This window comes from Vigna angularis, chromosome 4 (assembly GCF_016808095.1).
Source record: "Vigna angularis cultivar LongXiaoDou No.4 chromosome 4, ASM1680809v1, whole genome shotgun sequence".
NCBI classification, from domain to species: domain Eukaryota; kingdom Viridiplantae; phylum Streptophyta; class Magnoliopsida; order Fabales; family Fabaceae; genus Vigna; species Vigna angularis.
Window position 1 is genome coordinate 26380772 of NC_068973.1, and position 8209 is coordinate 26388980.

The 8209-nt window shown below is 28.7% G+C and overlaps 2 long non-coding RNA genes across 2 annotated transcripts; both read left to right on the forward strand.

The window, feature by feature from the left end:
• Positions 1-3085: 3085 nt before the first annotated feature.
• On the forward strand, positions 3086-3709 carry LOC108331346 (uncharacterized). Its single transcript, XR_001832365.2, has 2 exons — positions 3086-3283; positions 3362-3709. It is a non-coding gene; the product is annotated as an uncharacterized LOC108331346 (long non-coding RNA).
• A 3268-nt stretch (positions 3710-6977) lies between these two features.
• Positions 6978-7918, forward strand: LOC108331067 (uncharacterized). The gene is made up of 2 exons (XR_001832344.2): positions 6978-7367; positions 7460-7918. It is a non-coding gene; the product is annotated as an uncharacterized LOC108331067 (long non-coding RNA).
• The last annotated feature ends 291 nt before the right edge of the window (positions 7919-8209 follow it).

Genomic DNA, 8209 nt, shown 5'->3' on the forward strand with positions numbered 1-8209 from the left:
ATCAAAGCTTCAAGGCATTCCGTAGTGGTAATCTTGATTTCCAAACTCCTTATCTCTTATTAGGATTTACTTTAAATCTCTCGATTTTAATCTTCTATTCATTATGTTTTCCATTTATATGATTTTAAATCTCTCAATTTTAATCTTCTATTCACATTGAAATCAACGAACAAATGTGCAGGTGTATGATTGGATAAACAATAGACTAGAGCTGTTTGAGTTTCTGAGAGTGATGCAGCAATTCAGTTAGATGTAATCGCAAAAGTTCGTGGGTTTCCTAGTGCAAAAGTATTTTTTCTGAGTCTGGAAGAGCAGTTAAAAAATAAGAGAACTTACGGTGCCCTTTTGAATATATATGTGCCTTCCAGATCAAAGGAAAAGGCAGAATCTTTATTTGACATAATGAGGGGTAAAGGGTTTCAGTTTTTCCAAAAAATACACCAAACTTGGGATACCATGCTGTTATTTCTTCTCTGGTTAAAGTGGATGATATTGCAGGTGCAGAAAAACTTTATAAGGAATGGGTTTCAATAAAGTTAAGTTATGATCCTAGGGTAGGAAACCTTCTCCTAGACTGGCTGATATTAAGACCATTGAAGCAAATAAGTAATCATAATCTTGTGAGGTTCTGTAAGAGAAAAAATTAGAAAAAAAAATTTAGAAAAAAGACCCTACTGCCTCGGTTATGTTTGATCCGAGGCAAAATCCTACACTTTTATGACTTGGTTCAGAACCGAGGCAAAAGTTCTACTCTTTTTTACCTTGCCTGAATATGCCTCGGTTCTAGAACCGCTGCCTATGGGCAAAAATAACCGTTGTCGTTTCCTCTGACTGCACTAGTGACTATTACAAGCTTTTATTTATTTATAGTATACTACTACAAAAATGATGTTTGTTATTTTTCACCTTTGACTTCATTCCAAACTCTGACAACGTCTTAACCAAAAACATCAACTTGACTTCAGAGTAACAAATCGACGTTGACTCTAAGCCAAACCGACATCCATATTACAATGGAGAGAAGGGAAATCAAGTATAAGAGTGTTGAGCATGAGTCTTTGCAAACATTTTGGCACTAAGTAGAAGTGGGACATCATTGAGCGCACATTTTTGCACTGAAAATGAGGAGCAATTGACGTTGGCTATGGTATAGACCGATGTCAAGTGACGTCTTTAAATGTACTAAAAAACATCACTTGTAGCCTTTTTTTAATAATATATTTGTTTTTTACAATTCTACTAAACTTGAAAAACAAAAAATCAAACACAATTTTTTGTATTGAATGTTTGCAGCACACAAATTCAAGATTAAAAGAATGAATTAATCAAAACTAAGACTAAAGTCTAAAGCTATGAAAACTAAAAGTATTAAAATTAAACTAATGAATGTCTTAAAGAAAAATATAATTGTTGTTATTGTGGGTCCTAGGTCATAATTCATCACTCCAGAAAATGGGTTGCCGACTCGTCTATCTTTTCGCTGTGTCCTTCGTTATAGGTTATGAATTCTTAAAGGGGCTGAAAAAATAATACAAGTTCATTATGTTTGTATACTAATATTTAAAAATTTAATGTGATTTGTAATATGTAAAGGATATATATTATTACCTCAGTCTAATCATCTTTAATTCCTATTAGAATAATGGTTTCAATGCTTTTTCAAATACTTATTTCATTTATCGTTGTTTGTTAAATTTTAAAACATGAAGACGTTAGGCAGTCTCTCATCTTATAGATGATCCTATCTTAACACTTTTATCGGTACATTCATTCCTTGCTTTTAAATTAAACAATTTCAAAATTATCGACAAGCGTGTAAAGTTAAAATATCCTAGATACAACTTTTTCTCTAAATCGTTCTTCAGAGAATCATATAAATAAGTTCTTCCATAATTTTCTTCACCAACATCACGTACTATGTCCTCTAAATGATCACTCATTCATTTGTCCACATAATGTATTCCTCGTGGCATTGTGGCTTATGTAGTACTTTTCCATGTCTAAATTGATTGTATAACTACTCATTATACTGATATAAATAAATGATCATCAATATTCTCCAAGTCTTGATATATTTGATTAAGACAACAAACACAAGGATAAAAATACACCTTGTTAACAGAATTTGCTTATTCTTAAACATAATGCAAGAACTCAAAAGAACTTCTTTTCATACTCTTTCCTAATAAGACATTCATTCATTCACTTTCAATCCATACTATGTAACAAACTCCATATTTAACTCAAATTTTTAACTCTTATAAAATTAGACCCTACCTATTCGTACTACAACTTAATTGAAAATTGAAAAAAAAATATCTAATTATATACGGTATGAAATTAAAACTCCATAAATTAGATTGAAATTTAGATTAAACAATATCATTATAATATTAAAATAAAAATAGTATATAATAAAATAGGTAATGATAGTAAAATAATATTATAACACATACTTGAAATATCTTAAAATATTTAAAAGCATCAATAAATTTGGGTTAATATCTTTAATATAAATTTGTTTCATATGTTAATATTATAATCACCAAACAAATGTAAAATAAATAAAAATAAACTTAGTCATTATTATAAACTATACTAATACAGTATACACAATACAAATAATATTAAAGTGAGATAGTATTTAGAAAACGAAGCGTTTCAGATAAAAGATAAACTTCAACAGTAAAGTGCTGCTCTTATATTAAAATTTAAAAAATATACAATAAAATTAGAAATAGAAATAGATCGCATAGAAACAAAGTTTGTTCCGTATATGAAGAGTAATGACTGATATGGACATGACACCTTTTTCTATTCTATTTTGGCACTGCCTTTTCGTTATAACTTCGGGGAGACTGAGTAAACCGTGTGGGGGCACTGGAATATAAAATATTTGTTTGGTAACATATAAGTGGGAGACAGCTTTAAGAGAACTTTTTTTATTAAAAATATGAAAACTAAATTATTTTACAGAAGTTATATAAGTTAAAAAAAAAAAAGTAATAGAAAATCATAATAGAAAAACTTAACCTATTGAAATATAGTAAAGAAATGGTCTATAGAGAGTAGAGTTGGGGGCAAGAATGAGTGACCCACACTGCAACATCGTTTTCCCAATAATGTTAATTTGTGTTATAAATATGACTTCTTAGAGAGTGATATACACACACTTCCATGGCGATCCTGGGTGCCTCCAAATTCATCTCATTTTTAGCATTACTTTTACTACTCATCAACTCTGCTATGGGAGCTGCTGCTGCCCAACCTACCCTTAAACATGGTATTTTTACAATTATATACACAAATATTCTCTCTCCTCTTTTCTTCCACTTATTTATTTATTCACTTTTTTTATCAGGACGTAAACTTCTCCAAACTTATGATCCTGGAAATTGGAATTGGAGGAAACCACAGTATTATCGTGATCGTGGTCAAGGATATAGGAAAGCAAGATATCATCATGGTCGTGGAAAATATACCCAAAAACCATGAAATCAAGTTATTAAATGTGTCAGTGCCAGAATATTATTAGTATATAAGTCATGTACTCAATTTCTATTAATGGTGTGTATACTATACTACTGCAGTCAGCCACACCTGGTGAGTGGCTAGACCTGTATTTTAACCTAGAGAATTAAATAATTCAGTATTTTTTTATGGTATAGAAATAGCATGTTTCCAATAATATTTTATGCGGCTTCCTCAATGTTGATTGCAGCTCAAGATTATTTTTACACTAAAACTTTTATATATAGACACATATATTATTATTTTTGAGGTATTCTCAAGTGGGTAAAAAGAAAACCTTAGTCCCTAAAACACTTTCTTAAATAAATTAGAATCAAGATTAATGTGGATTTGACCCTACTACAATACTTTAATTCACTCTTAAAAACAATATTATTTATGTACACATATAAAATTATATATTTTAATAGATAATATAATATGTTGAAATTTTATTATATTTAAATTAATATTTTTATATCATATTTATTATTATATTATTGAATAAAATATATAATATAATTTAATACAATAATTGACTATAATTTATTAATTAATTTTATCAATTTGTTAAAAAAGAAAATTTATAACATTTAATAACAAGTAATACATTGTAATAAAGTCTCAAACATAACAAAAGAAACATAGAGTCTAACTGCAATGTGAGAATATTGAATTAATTTTAATAAAATTCACACTATTTTTTTTATAATTATTAAATATTATATATATATATATATATATATATATTATTAAATAATTGGTGGAAGTCATACATTAAAAAAGAAAGAAAAGCAATATATAATAAAAAAATTTCATAAATTTATTATTCACAAATTCATTATTTTAACTTTTTAAATTGAGATATATTGTTTAGTTTTGGTTCAAATTTTGCACAACAAAATTAGATGAATATCTTATATACTTTAAAAATATGTTTAGTCAATCAAGAAAAAATAAATATGTTTAGCTAATCAAGAATTTCAACATCTTATCTTGTTATGTAATTTTGTTATATATGAACAAATACCTAAAGTTTATTAAAATTTCTTACAAAGTCTACATTAGTCTAATTAAAATGTCTGTATATAATTTTTTCACAAATTAAAAGTGTTTAGCTTTGCAATAAATTAGGAGTTAATTTTATTTTTCTCGTATTTAAAATGAATATTTTGTTCTAAGAAAAATGCCTATGTGGTAGCCTTAACCCATAGGAATTTTGTGGATATTTTGACTCTGTGGGCTTTTTCATCTGTAAATTTTTCTTATCGCAACCCATATGAATCAAGGCCAAACCACATGAGTGAGGTCAAATTTAGAGTTGTCAAAACAGGTAACCCAGCTCGACCCGGTCCGGCCCACCACGAGTTTGTCACTTAGTGATCCAACACCTAACCCGGCTCACTTATTAGTGAGCTGAAAAAATTGAAACCCAGCCCGACCCACCACGAGTTGTTGGATTAAACAGGTTGACTCACTAGCTCATTTAATTATAAGTTTTTTTAAAATAAAAGAAATTATAATTTTTTTAATTCAAATCTAAATAAATTTCACTCTAAAATGATGTTAAACTCCCAAGACAATTCAGAATAAATAAAAAAATATCCTACAATCCAAGCGTTTTTAATATAAAAGGCGAACAAATAAATTTTTAATATTGATAATTTTTGTATTACTTATCTATTTATAAATATTAGAGTCTTGAATAGATAAATCTATAATATTTTTCTCTCTTGAAACATCTTTTTTTAATCTCATCTACAATATAATAAAAAAATTGCCAACTAATAATATTGAAACACAAAATAATAAAAAATTAAATTAATTTAGGTGGGTTGGTGAGCCAACCCGGCTCACCACAAGTTCAACTCGGATGAGCCAGATTCTAAGTGAGTCGGGTTGAAAATTAATCCGCATAAAAAATTACATTTTTCTCAAACCTAACCTGGTTCAAACCTATAGTGGACCGGATTGGCTCACAGGTTACAATCTATTTTGACCGCAATAGTTAAGTTGACACGTCTACATATACTATGGAAATTAATTTATTCCGTTTCCAAGATACCAATATATACTTTCATATTCAGACGTGGGTATTAGTATAATATTTACTAAATATATTGAAGTCTAAAAGTGGAGACAATTTTTTTTTAGAATGTGAAATATATTAAATTAAAGAAAATTATCGAATTAAATATGTTTTTAATTTTTAACTTTGACGTAAAATTAAAATTAGTTTAGGTAAAACTTTGAGATGTTTTGGTTTCTAACTTTAAAAATATATATAAATATAATTTTTTTAATCTAATTATGTTAATTTCAATATGTTAAATGTGTTTTTCAGTTAATATTAAAGTGTTAACATGGTAAACAAACTTTAAATGCTAACATTAAATATATTTGACAGGTGAAATAAAACTTAACATAATCATGTTAAAAAATCTATAACCTTTCATTTTTAAATCTTGAGATCAAGATGTATCAAAATTTCAGATATAAACAAATTTTAATTTTACGTAAAGTTTTTAAAACTAAAAGAATATTTAATCCAAAATTATCTTTATTTATATATTAATTCATTATACGAAAAATAAAATTAGGAAATGAAGCACTAAATCACATAAAATTCCACGTTTTGGTAAACATAATTTATTATTTGTGGGATCTACACAAAATCATTTAAGACTATTTGTGAGGATTGTGTATGTTTTAGTTTAGGTGATTGTGAGGATTTGTGATGGTAACTAGGAAAAGTTTTTAAAGAAAAAAATGAAGTGTTTGCAGAGATTGTTCGGTAAATTATATCCTTATAAATTATATTTTTAAACAAAACATACAGGTGGAGCCTTTTGTGTGTAGGTGGAGTCATTAGAACATGTACAATTTATAGTTTGTGTGTATTTTATGTTTTTAGCTTTAAAAGATAATTTAAAAGCTCACGTCATGCAATGTAGATATAATAAATCACAAGAATTCGTTGGTACTTTTTGGATTTTTAATTAAAATAATTGATATAGACTATTTAAGTCTTTTCGGTAGGAAACTAGTACACATGCTTTAATATGTTAAATGATGATATACATGATTCAAGACATTCAAGAAACACTCAATCACTAAAAAATAAAAGAATTTAAAGAAAAACGATTTTGCAAATATTTTACATTAAAATCTAACATTTATTACTCCACTAAAATAGGAAAACTCTACAATAATCATAGTCATCTTATGTTTATAAATACAGCAACAATCATACTTAAATACATGGAATTTGCCTAACCATTATAAAAGAAACATTCTAGAAACCTAATATATTAAATACATGGAATTTGTTTGAAACTAGTTTTTATACAGGAACTGCCAACAAATTACACTATAATATATTAAGACTCAGACAGGATTGACTGTTGACTTTAGCTGTAACGTTAGAAAAAAAAGTCATGGAAGCTCGTATATAGTATTTTGTTTAGAATTTAGTAATGGTCTTCGATGTGACACACCACCTACCCACTATTATTTTCTCTAATACTGTTCAGTGCTGTCCACTACAAAACACTACCGTGTGGAAAAATTTATCTGCGGATATGTGTAGGGTCCAACGATAGTCACCAGCGTAGGGTGCGGGGAAGAAAGAGTCAGCGACGGGATTTTCACGCGTCTACAACATCTTCCATCTTTATCACCTTCAAAAATACCTCTTCCCATTCTAAAACTCTAATCCATACACCCAAAACTTTCCAACACAAAAATGGCTTTCCTTGCTTTCTCCAAATTCATCTCATTTGCTGCTCTTTTAGCAATCCTTTTGCTGCTTATCTCCTTCGACCTGGGAGCTGCTGCACAACCTGACATTAAACCCGGTACGTTAATGTTAATTTTAGTACAATACTAGGTTAAGAAGGTAATATATAAAATCTTCGTTATTTATTTGTTTACTTTTTACTGGGTTCAGGGAGAAAACTTTTCCAATGTGGCGGCGGCGCCTCCTTGCCTGCTCGCATAACCGCCCTAACGCATCCCTCTGGCCGGCCTTAGAGGATATTCACCGCCGCCGTGAAATCCATAACCACGGAGAGGAAAATAATCGATACCCGAAATCTACATCCAACTATCGGAGATGTTGCCATCGTTTTCAGTTATGTCATTTCATACCAGTGGTATAAAATTATTTCTGAGCTTTATGTATAATATAACTGTGTGTCATTACATCACTGTAATATTAACAATAATAATATGTATGTCTTGGGTACTGAAAAATTTCCCCTACTTTGTGTGTATTAGTATGATCTGGTAACCATGTAGTTCGAATTCATATGTTTATCAAATCAGGATCTGTTATCTCCTATGTTAGGTAAGACAGTGAGTTCAATTTCACCATGATATTTTCAAGCAATAAATTGTTTTTATTTTATTTTATTTTTTATTTTATCATAGTCATCCAGAACGTAGATTTTTATAGGGCGGATCATAACACAGTAATCAGTAGCCATCGTTTTTAATTTGGGTTGTGGAAGAATGGCCCAACATATTGGCAAGAGAACTAGTTTGCAGAAAGCATCTTCATCATCATCAACTTCAATACAATAGAATTCTGATGCAGAAGTAATTATCAATGCGATTTATACGATTTAATTAAGTCCTTCGTAAATTTCGACATTTTTATTAAATATTTTTAGTTTATTTTTTTATTTTTAATTGAATT